This window comes from Hemiscyllium ocellatum, chromosome 35 (assembly GCF_020745735.1).
Source record: "Hemiscyllium ocellatum isolate sHemOce1 chromosome 35, sHemOce1.pat.X.cur, whole genome shotgun sequence".
Lineage (NCBI taxonomy): Eukaryota > Metazoa > Chordata > Chondrichthyes > Orectolobiformes > Hemiscylliidae > Hemiscyllium > Hemiscyllium ocellatum.
Genome location: NC_083435.1, coordinates 30,508,234 through 30,520,517, shown reverse-complemented (window position 1 = coordinate 30,520,517; position 12,284 = coordinate 30,508,234).

The following is a 12,284-nucleotide window of genomic DNA, read 5'->3' as shown; positions in this document are numbered from 1 at the left end:
TCGCCATTTTTGTAAAGGTCACACAGTGTACCAGTCAGGTCACCCAGATTACCAATCTGGTCACCTAGTTCACCAACCTGGTCACCCAGTTTAACAAACTGGTCACACAGTTTACTAGTATGGTCACCTAGTTCACCAGTTATGTCAATAGGCAATAGGTGCAGAAGTAGGCCATTCAGCCCTTCGACCCTGCACCGCCATTCAATATGATCATGACTCTTCCGCTTCCTGCCTTATCTCCATAACCCTTGATCCCACTATCTTTGAGAGCTCTATCCAACTCTTTCTTAAATGAATCCAGAGACTGGGCCTCCACTGCCCTCTGGGGCAGAGCATTCCACACAGCCACCACTCTCTGGGTGAAGAAGTTTCTCCTCATCTCTGTCCTAAGTGGTCTACCCCGTATTTTTAAGATGTGTCCTCTGGTTCTGCACTCACCCATCAGCGGAAACATGTTTCCTGCTGCCAGAGTGTCCAATCCTTTCATAATTTTATATGTCTCAATCAAGATCCCCTCTCAGTCTTCTAAACTCAAGGGTATACAAGCCCAGTCGCTTCAGTCTTTCAGCGTAAGGTAATCCCGTCATTCCAGGAATTGATCTCGTGAACCTACATTGCACTCCCTGAATAGCCAGAATGTCTTTCCTCAAATTTGGAGACCAGAACTGCACACAGTACTCCAGGTGTGGTCTCACCAGGGCCCTGTACAACTGCAGAAGCACCTCTTTGCTTCTATACGCAATCCCTCTTGTTATGAAGGCCAGCATGGTATTAGCCTTCTTCACTACCTGCTGTACCTGCATGTTTACCTTCATTGACTGGAGTACAAGAGCACCCAGATCTCTCTGTACTGCCCCTTTACCTAAATTGATTCTATTTAGGTAGTAATCTGTCTTCCTGTTCCTGCCACCAAAGTGGATAACCATACATTTATCCACACAAAACTGCATCTGCCATCTCACCTAACCTATCCAGGTCACCTAGTTCACCAGTCTGGTCACACAGTTTACTAGTCTGGTCACCTAGTTCACCAGTCTGGTCTGTATAGTTGAGAGTGCTATCATACTCCACAATAACCTACCCACAAATACTGTCCTCAGTTTGGGGTTCCACAAAGTCCTGACCTCATTACAGTTTGGCCTGAACATGGAAAAGCGAGTTAAATTGCAGCGATGAGGTTTCGATTATTTACATTGTGGAAACAGGCCCTTCGGCCCAACAAGTCCACACCAACCCTCCGAAGAGCAACCCACCCGACCTATTCCCCCCTACATTTTACCCACTCACCTAACACTACGGGCAATTTAGCATGGCCAATTCACCTAACCTGCATATTTTTGGACTGTGGGAGGAAACCCACGCAGACACAGGGAGGAATGTGCACACTCCAAACAGACAGTTGCCTGAGTCGGGAATTGAACCCAGGTCTCTCTGCTGGGAGGCAGCAGTGCGGACCACTGTGCCACCGTGCCACCCATAAGAGAGTGAGAGTGTTTGAAATGCGAATGACTGCCCTTGACGTCGTGATGGCATTTGACCGAGTGTGGCATCAAGGAGCCCCAGCAAAATAAAAGTCCATGCGAATCAGGGGACAAACTCTCCACTGGTTGCAGTCATACCTGGCACACAAGAAGGTGGTTGTGGTTGTTGGAGGCCAGTTACCCCAGCTCCAGCATATCTCTGCAGGAGCTCCTCAGGGTCGGGACCGAGACTCGACATCTTCAGTTGCTTCATCAGTGGCCTTTATTCAGAATGTTAATGACTTTACGAAATTCAGTACCATTTTGCAACTGCTCACACTGAAACGTTCCATGTCCAAAGGCAGCAAGAAAGGGCCTGGTCAGTGGCAAACCAAATTTGTGCATAAAAGTGCCAGGAAGTAACTACTGCAGGCCCCTGTCACTCAATAGCATTACCATCACTGAGGCCCAATCACATCCTGAGGGGAACCATAAACCAGAAACTGATGTGGAGTGACTATATAAATACTGTGGCGACGAGAGCAGGTAAGTAGCAGACAGTAACTCTCCCGTAACCCCGAAGCCTATCCACTCTGGGTCAAAATGACAGTAGATTAGGACATTCCTGTTAGGGCTCCTCTGCTGCTACGGTTCCTCTTCTTTCTTTTTCCTTTCATGTCTCTTGTTTTTTCGTTTTCTCTTCTCTCAGCACCACAAGTGAATACTGGCACACCAGTACGTGCCAGCAGCAGGTACCTGGAGCAGAGAGCCGTGAAATATCGCGAGCAGTGAGCCCTGGTACAGTGTGTGGGTACAAGGCCCAGAACACTGTGAGCACTGAGCCCTGGTACAGTGTGTGGGTACAAGGCCCAGAACACTGTGAACAGTGAGCCCTGGTACAGTGTGTGGGTACAAGGCCCAGAACACCGTGAGCAGTGAGCCCTGGTACAGTGTGTGGGTACAAGGCCCAGAACACCGTGAGCAGTGAGCCCTGGTACAGTGTGTGGGTACAAGGCCCAGAACACTGTGAGCAGTGAGCCCTGGTACAGTGTGTGGGGTACAAGGCCCAGAACACCGTGAGCAGTGAGCCCTGGTACAGTGTGTGGGTACAAGGCCCAGAACACTGTGAGCACTGAGCCCTGGTACAGTGTGTGGGTACAAGGCCCAGAACACCGTGAGCAGTGAGCCCTGGTACAGTGTGTGGGGTACAAGGCCCAGAACACCGTGAGCAGTGAGCCCTGGTACAGTGTGTGGGTACAAGGCCCAGAACACTGTGAGCAGTGAGCCCTGGTACAGTGTGTGGGTACAAGGCCCAGAACACCGTGAGCAGTGAGCCCTGGTACAGTGTGTGGGTACAAGGCCCAGAACCTGTGAGCAGTGAGCCCTGGTACAGTGTGTGGGGTACAAGGCCCAGAACACCGTGAGCAGTGAGCCCTGGTACAGTGTGTGGGTACAAGGCCCAGAACACCGTGAGCAGTGAGCCCTGGTACAGTGTGTGGGGTACAAGGCCCAGAACACCGTGAGCAGTGAGCCCTGGTACAGTGTGTGGGGTACAAGGCCCAGAACACCGTGAGCAGTGAGCCCTGGTACAGTGTGTGGGGTACAAGGCCCAGAACACCGTGAGCAGTGAGCCCTGGTACAGTGTGTGGGGTACAAGGCCCAGAACACCGTGAGCAGTGAGCCCTGGTACAGTGTGTGGGGTACAAGGCCCAGAACACCGTGAGCAGTGAGCCCTGGTACAGTGTGTGGGGTACAAGGCCCAGAACACCGTGAGCAGTGAGCCCTGGTACAGTGTGTGGGGTACAAGGCCCAGAACACCGTGAGCAGTGAGCCCTGGTACAGTGTGTGGGGTACAAGGCCCAGAACACCGTGAGCAGTGAGCCCTGGTACAGTGTGTGGGGTACAAGGCCCAGAACACCGTGAGCAGTGAGCCCTGGTACAGTGTGTGGGGTACAAGGCCCAGAACACCGTGAGCAGTGAGCCCTGGTACAGTGTGTGGGTACAAGGCCCAGAACACCGTGAGCAGTGAGCCCTGGTACAGTGTGTGGGGTACAAGGCCCAGAACACCGTGAGCAGTGAGCCCTGGTACAGTGTGTGGGTACAAGGCCCAGAACACTGTGAGCAGTGAGCCCTGGTACAGTGTGTGGGTACAAGGCCCAGAACACCGTGAGCAGTGAGCCCTGGTACAGTGTGTGGGGTACAAGGCCCAGAACACCGTGAGCAGTGAGCCCTGGTACAGTGTGTGGGGTACAAGGCCCAGAACACCGTGAGCAGTGAGCCCTGGTACAGTGTGTGGGGTACAAGGCCCAGAACACCGTGAGCAGTGAGCCCTGGTACAGTGTGTGGGTACAAGGCCCAGAACACCGTGAGCAGTGAGCCCTGGTACAGTGTGTGGGGTACAAGGCCCAGAACACCGTGAGCAGTGAGCCCTGGTACAGTGTGTGGGGTACAAGGCCCAGAACACTGTGAGCAGTGAGCCCTGGTACAGTGTGTGGGTACAAGGCCCAGAACACCGTGAGCAGTGAGCCCTGGTACAGTGTGTGGGGTACAAGGCCCAGAACACCGTGAGCAGTGAGCCCTGGTACAGTGTGTGGGGTACAAGGCCCAGAACACCGTGAGCAGTGAGCCCTGGTACAGTGTGTGGGTACAAGGCCCAGAACACTGTGAGCAGTGAGCCCTGGTACAGTGTGTGGGTACAAGGCCCAGAACACCGTGAGCAGTGAGCCCTGGTACAGTGTGTGGGGTACAAGGCCCAGAACCTGTGAGCAGTGAGCCCTGGTACAGTGTGTGGGGTACAAGGCCCAGAACACCGTGAGCAGTGAGCCCTGGTACAGTGTGTGGGTACAAGGCCCAGAACACCGTGAGCAGTGAGCCCTGGTACAGTGTGTGGGGTACAAGGCCCAGAACACCGTGAGCAGTGAGCCCTGGTACAGTGTGTGGGGTACAAGGCCCAGAACACTGTGAGCAGTGAGCCCTGGTACAGTGTGTGGGTACAAGGCCCAGAACACCGTGAGCAGTGAGCCCTGGTACAGTGTGTGGGGTACAAGGCCCAGAACACCGTGAGCAGTGAGCCCTGGTACAGTGTGTGGGGTACAAGGCCCAGAACACCGTGAGCAGTGAGCCCTGGTACAGTGTGTGGGTACAAGGCCCAGAACACTGTGAGCAGTGAGCCCTGGTACAGTGTGTGGGTACAAGGCCCAGAACACCGTGAGCAGTGAGCCCTGGTACAGTGTGTGGGTACAAGGCCCAGAACCTGTGAGCAGTGAGCCCTGGTACAGTGTGTGGGGTACAAGGCCCAGAACACCGTGAGCAGTGAGCCCTGGTACAGTGTGTGGGTACAAGGCCCAGAACACCGTGAGCAGTGAGCCCTGGTACAGTGTGTGGGGTACAAGGCCCAGAACACCGTGAGCAGTGAGCCCTGGTACAGTGTGTGGGGTACAAGGCCCAGAACACCGTGAGCAGTGAGCCCTGGTACAGTGTGTGGGGTACAAGGCCCAGAACACCGTGAGCAGTGAGCCCTGGTACAGTGTGTGGGGTACAAGGCCCAGAACACCGTGAGCAGTGAGCCCTGGTACAGTGTGTGGGGTACAAGGCCCAGAACACCGTGAGCAGTGAGCCCTGGTACAGTGTGTGGGGTACAAGGCCCAGAACACCGTGAGCAGTGAGCCCTGGTACAGTGTGTGGGGTACAAGGCCCAGAACACCGTGAGCAGTGAGCCCTGGTACAGTGTGTGGGGTACAAGGCCCAGAACACCGTGAGCAGTGAGCCCTGGTACAGTGTGTGGGGTACAAGGCCCAGAACACCGTGAGCAGTGAGCCCTGGTACAGTGTGTGGGGTACAAGGCCCAGAACACCGTGAGCAGTGAGCCCTGGTACAGTGTGTGGGTACAAGGCCCAGAACACCGTGAGCAGTGAGCCCTGGTACAGTGTGTGGGTACAAGGCCCAGAACACCGTGAGCAGTGAGCCCTGGTACAGTGTGTGGGGTACAAGGCCCAGAACACCGTGAGCAGTGAGCCCTGGTACAGTGTGTGGGTACAAGGCCCAGAACACCGTGAGCAGTGAGCCCTGGTACAGTGTGTGGGTACAAGGCCCAGAACACCGTGAGCAGTGAGCCCTGGTACAGTGTGTGGGGTACAAGGCCCAGAACACCGTGAGCAGTGAGCCCTGGTACAGTGTGTGGGGTACAAGGCCCAGAACACCGTGAGCAGTGAGCCCTGGTACAGTGTGTGGGGTACAAGGCCCAGAACACCGTGAGCAGTGAGCCCTGGTACAGTGTGTGGGGTACAAGGCCCAGAACACCGTGAGCAGTGAGCCCTGGTACAGTGTGTGGGTACAAGGCCCAGAACACCGTGAGCAGTGAGCCCTGGTACAGTGTGTGGGGTACAAGGCCCAGAACACTGTGAGCAGTGAGCCCTGGTACAGTGTGTGGGTACAAGGCCCAGAACACCGTGAGCAGTGAGCCCTGGTATAGTGTGTGGGTACAAGGCCCAGAACACCGTGAGCAGTGAGCCCTGGTACAGTGTGTGGGGTACAAGGCCCAGAACACCGCGAGCAGTGAGCCCTGGTACAGTGTGTGGGGTACAAGGCCCAGAACACCGTGAGCAGTGAGCCCTGGTACAGTGTGTGGGGTACAAGGCCCAGAACACCGTGAGCAGTGAGCCCTGGTACAGTGTGTGGGGTACAAGGCCCAGAACACCGCGAGCAGTGAGCCCTGGTACAGTGTGTGGGGTACAAGGCCCAGAACACCGTGAGCAGTGAGCCCTGGTACAGTGTGTGGGTACAAGGCCCAGAACACCGTGAGCAGTGAGCCCTGGTACAGTGTGTGGGGTACAAGGCCCAGAACACCGTGAGCAGTGAGCCCTGGTACAGTGTGTGGGGTACAAGGCCCAGAATACCGTGAGCAGTGAGCCCTGGTACAGTGTGTGGGTACAAGGCCCAGAACCTGTGAGCAGTGAGCCCTGGTACAGTGTGTGGGGTACAAGGCCCAGAACACCGTGAGCAGTGAGCCCTGGTACAGTGTGTGGGGTACAAGGCCCAGAATATCGTGAGCAGTGAGTCCTGGTACAGTGTGTGGAGTACAAGGCCCAGAACCTGTGAGCAGTGAGCCCTGGTACAGTGTGTGGGGTACAAGGCCCAGAACACTGTGAGCAGTGAGCCCTGGTACAGTGTGTGGGTACAAGGCCCAGAACACCGTGAGCAGTGAGCCCTGGTACAGTGTGTGGGGTACAAGGCCCAGAATACCGTGAGCAGTGAGTCCTGGTACAGTGTGTGGGTACAAGGCCCAGAACACCGTGAGCACTGAGCCCTGGTACAGTGTGTGGGGTACAAGGCCCAGAACACCGTGAGCAGTGAGCCCTGGTACAGTGTGTGGGTACAAGGCCCAGAACACCGTGAGCAGTGAGCCCTGGTACAGTGTGTGGGTACAAGGCCCAGAACACCGTGAGCAGTGAGCCCTGGTACAGTGTGTGGGGTACAAGGCCCAGAACACCGTGAGCAGTGAGCCCTGGTACAGTGTGTGGGGTACAAGGCCCAGAACACCGTGAGCAGTGAGCCCTGGTACAGTGTGTGGGTACAAGGCCCAGAACACTGTGAGCAGTGAGCCCTGGTACAGTGTGTGGGGTACAAGGCCCAGAACACCGTGAGCAGTGAGCCCTGGTACAGTGTGTGGGTACAAGGCCCAGAACACCGCGAGCAGTGAGCCCTGGTACAGTGTGTGGGGTACAAGGCCCAGAACACTGTGAGCACTGAGCCCTGGTACAGTGTGTGGGTACAAGGCCCAGAACACTGTGAGCACTGAGCCCTGGTACAGTGTGTGGGTACAAGGCCCAGAACACCGTGAGCAGTGAGCCCTGGTACAGTGTGTGGGGTACAAGGCCCAGAACACTGTGAGCACTGAGCCCTGGTACAGTGTGTGGGGTACAAGGCCCAGAACACTGTGAGCAGTGAGCCCTGGTACAGTGTGTGGGTACAAGGCCCAGAACACCGTGAGCAGTGAGCCCTGGTACAGTGTGTGGGTACAAGGCCCAGAACACCGTGAGCAGTGAGCCCTGGTACAGTGTGTGGGGTACAAGGCCCAGAACACCGTGAGCAGTGAGCCCTGGTACAGTGTGTGGGTACAAGGCCCAGAACACCGTGAGCAGTGAGCCCTGGTACAGTGTGTGGGTACAAGGCCCAGAACACCGTGAGCAGTGAGCCCTGGTACAGTGTGTGGGGTACAAGGCCCAGAACACCGCGAGCAGTGAGCCCTGGTACAGTGTGTGGGGTACAAGGCCCAGAACACCGTGAGCAGTGAGCCCTGGTACAGTGTGTGGGGTACAAGGCCCAGAACACCGCGAGCAGTGAGCCCTGGTACAGTGTGTGGGGTACAAGGCCCAGAACACTGTGAGCAGTGAGCCCTGGTACAGTGTGTGGGTACAAGGCCCAGAACACCGTGAGCAGTGAGCCCTGGTACAGTGTGTGGGTACAAGGCCCAGAACACCGTGAGCAGTGAGCCCTGGTACAGTGTGTGGGGTACAAGGCCCAGAACATCATGAGCAGTGAGCCCTGGTACAGTGTGTGGGTACAAGGCCCAGAACACCGTGAGCAGTGAGCCCTGGTACAGTGTGTGGGTACAAGGCCCAGAACCTGTGAGCAGTGAGCCCTGGTACAGTGTGTGGGGTACAAGGCCCAGAATACCGTGAGCAGTGAGCCCTGGTACAGTGTGTGGGTACAAGGCCCAGAACACTGTGAGCAGTGAGCCCTGGTACAGTGTGTGGGTACAAGGCCCAGAACACCGTGAGCAGTGAGCCCTGGTACAGTGTGTGGGGTACAAGGCCCAGAACACCGTGAGCAGTGAGCCCTGGTACAGTGTGTGGGTACAAGGCCCAGAATATCGTGAGCAGTGAGTCCTGGTACAGTGTGTGGGGTACAAGGCCCAGAACACCGTGAGCAGTGAGCCCTGGTACAGTGTGTGGGTACAAGGCCCAGAACACCGTGAGCAGTGAGCCCTGGTACAGTGTGTGGGGTACAAGGCCCAGAACACTGTGAGCACTGAGCCCTGGTACAGTGTGTGGGTACAAGGCCCAGAACACCGTGAGCAGTGAGCCCTGGTACAGTGTGTGGGTACAAGGCCCAGAACACCGTGAGCAGTGAGCCCTGGTACAGTGTGTGGGGTACAAGGCCCAGAACACTGTGAGCACTGAGCCCTGGTACAGTGTGTGGGTACAAGGCCCAGAACACTGTGAGCACTGAGCCCTGGTACAGTGTGTGGGTACAAGGCCCAGAACACCGTGAGCAGTGAGCCCTGGTACAGTGTGTGGGGTACAAGGCCCAGAACACTGTGAGCACTGAGCCCTGGTACAGTGTGTGGGGTACAAGGCCCAGAACACCGTGAGCAGTGAGCCCTGGTACAGTGTGTGGGTACAAGGCCCAGAACACTGTGAGCAGTGAGCCCTGGTACAGTGTGTGGGTACAAGGCCCAGAACACCGTGAGCAGTGAGCCCTGGTACAGTGTGTGGGGTACAAGGCCCAGAACACCGTGAGCAGTGAGCCCTGGTACAGTGTGTGGGTACAAGGCCCAGAACACCGTGAGCAGTGAGCCCTGGTACAGTGTGTGGGTACAAGGCCCAGAACACCGTGAGCAGTGAGCCCTGGTACAGTGTGTGGGGTACAAGGCCCAGAACACCGCGAGCAGTGAGCCCTGGTACAGTGTGTGGGGTACAAGGCCCAGAACACCGTGAGCAGTGAGCCCTGGTACAGTGTGTGGGGTACAAGGCCCAGAACACCGCGAGCAGTGAGCCCTGGTACAGTGTGTGGGGTACAAGGCCCAGAACACTGTGAGCAGTGAGCCCTGGTACAGTGTGTGGGTACAAGGCCCAGAACACCGTGAGCAGTGAGCCCTGGTACAGTGTGTGGGTACAAGGCCCAGAACACCGTGAGCAGTGAGCCCTGGTACAGTGTGTGGGGTACAAGGCCCAGAACATCATGAGCAGTGAGCCCTGGTACAGTGTGTGGGTACAAGGCCCAGAACACCGTGAGCAGTGAGCCCTGGTACAGTGTGTGGGGTACAAGGCCCAGAACCTGTGAGCAGTGAGCCCTGGTACAGTGTGTGGGGTACAAGGCCCAGAATACCGTGAGCAGTGAGCCCTGGTACAGTGTGTGGGTACAAGGCCCAGAACACCGTGAGCAGTGAGCCCTGGTACAGTGTGTGGGTACAAGGCCCAGAACACCGTGAGCAGTGAGCCCTGGTACAGTGTGTGGGGTACAAGGCCCAGAACACCGTGAGCAGTGAGCCCTGGTACAGTGTGTGGGTACAAGGCCCAGAATATCGTGAGCAGTGAGTCCTGGTACAGTGTGTGGGGTACAAGGCCCAGAACACCGTGAGCAGTGAGCCCTGGTACAGTGTGTGGGTACAAGGCCCAGAACACCGTGAGCAGTGAGCCCTGGTACAGTGTGTGGGGTACAAGGCCCAGAACACTGTGAGCACTGAGCCCTGGTACAGTGTGTGGGTACAAGGCCCAGAACACCGTGAGCAGTGAGCCCTGGTACAGTGTGTGGGTACAAGGCCCAGAACACCGTGAGCAGTGAGCCCTGGTACAGTGTGTGGGGTACAAGGCCCAGAACACTGTGAGCACTGAGCCCTGGTACAGTGTGTGGGTACAAGGCCCAGAACACTGTGAGCAGTGAGCCCTGGTACAGTGTGTGGGTTCAAGGCCCAGAACACTGTGAGCACTGAGCCCTGGTACAGTGTGTGGGGTACAAGGCCCAGAACACCGTGAGCAGTGAGCCCTGGTACAGTGTGTGGGTACAAGGCCCAGAACACCGTGAGCAGTGAGCCCTGGTACAGTGTGTGGGGTACAAGGCCCAGAACACCGTGAGCAGTGAGCCCTGGTACAGTGTGTGGGGTACAAGGCCCAGAACACCGTGAGCAGTGAGCCCTGGTACAGTGTGTGGGTACAAGGCCCAGAACACCGTGAGCAGTGAGCCCTGGTATAGTGTGTGGGTACAAGGCCCAGAACACCGTGAGCAGTGAGCCCTGGTATAGTGTGTGGGTACAAGGCCCAGAACACCGTGAGCAGTGAGCCCTGGTACAGTGTGTGGGTACAAGGCCCAGAACACCGTGAGCAGTGAGCCCTGGTACAGTGTGTGGGTACAAGGCCCAGAACACTGTGAGCAGTGAGCCCTGGTACAGTGTGTGGGTACAAGGCCCAGAACACCGTGAGCAGTGAGCCCTGGTACAGTGTGTGGGGTACAAGGCCCAGAACATCATGAGCAGTGAGCCCTGGTACAGTGTGTGGGTACAAGGCCCAGAACACCGTGAGCAGTGAGCCCTGGTACAGTGTGTGGGTACAAGGCCCAGAACCTGTGAGCAGTGAGCCCTGGTACAGTGTGTGGGGTACAAGGCCCAGAATACCGTGAGCAGTGAGCCCTGGTACAGTGTGTGGGTACAAGGCCCAGAACACTGTGAGCAGTGAGCCCTGGTACAGTGTGTGGGTACAAGGCCCAGAACACCGTGAGCAGTGAGCCCTGGTACAGTGTGTGGGGTACAAGGCCCAGAACACCGTGAGCAGTGAGCCCTGGTACAGTGTGTGGGTACAAGGCCCAGAATATCGTGAGCAGTGAGTCCTGGTACAGTGTGTGGGGTACAAGGCCCAGAACACCGTGAGCAGTGAGCCCTGGTACAGTGTGTGGGTACAAGGCCCAGAACACCGTGAGCAGTGAGCCCTGGTACAGTGTGTGGGGTACAAGGCCCAGAACACTGTGAGCACTGAGCCCTGGTACAGTGTGTGGGTACAAGGCCCAGAACACCGTGAGCAGTGAGCCCTGGTACAGTGTGTGGGTACAAGGCCCAGAACACCGTGAGCAGTGAGCCCTGGTACAGTGTGTGGGGTACAAGGCCCAGAACACTGTGAGCACTGAGCCCTGGTACAGTGTGTGGGGTACAAGGCCCAGAACACTGTGAGCAGTGAGCCCTGGTACAGTGTGTGGGTTCAAGGCCCAGAACACTGTGAGCAGTGAGCCCTGGTACAGTGTGTGGGGTACAAGGCCCAGAACACCGTGAGCAGTGAGCCCTGGTACAGTGTGTGGGTACAAGGCCCAGAACACCGTGAGCAGTGAGCCCTGGTACAGTGTGTGGGGTACAAGGCCCAGAACACCGTGAGCAGTGAGCCCTGGTACAGTGTGTGGGTACAAGGCCCAGAACACCGTGAGCAGTGAGCCCTGGTACAGTGTGTGGGGTACAAGGCCCAGAACACCGTGAGCAGTGAGCCCTGGTACAGTGTGTGGGGTACAAGGCCCAGAACACCGTGAGCAGTGAGCCCTGGTACAGTGTGTGGGTACAAGGCCCAGAACACCGTGAGCAGTGAGCCCTGGTACAGTGTGTGGGGTACAAGGCCCAGAACACCGTGAGCAGTGAGCCCTGGTACAGTGTGTGGGTACAAGGCCCAGAACACCGTGAGCAGTGAGCCCTGGTACAGTGTGTGGGGTACAAGGCCCAGAACACTGTGAGCAGTGAGCCCTGGTACAGTGTGTGGGGTACAAGGCCCAGAACACCATGAGCAGTGAGCCCTGGTACAGTGTGTGGGTACAAGGCCCAGAACACCATGAGCAGTGAGCCCTGGTACAGTGTGTGGGTACAAGGCCCAGAACACCGTGAGCAGTGAGCCCTGGTACAGTGTGTGGGGTACAAGGCCCAGAACACTGTGAGCAGTGAGCCCTGGTACAGTGTGTGGGTACAAGGCCCAGAACACCGTGAGCAGTGAGCCCTGGTACAGTGTGTGGGGTACAAGGCCCAGAACACTGTGAGCAGTGAGCCCTGGTACAGTGTGTGGGGTACAAGGCCCAGAA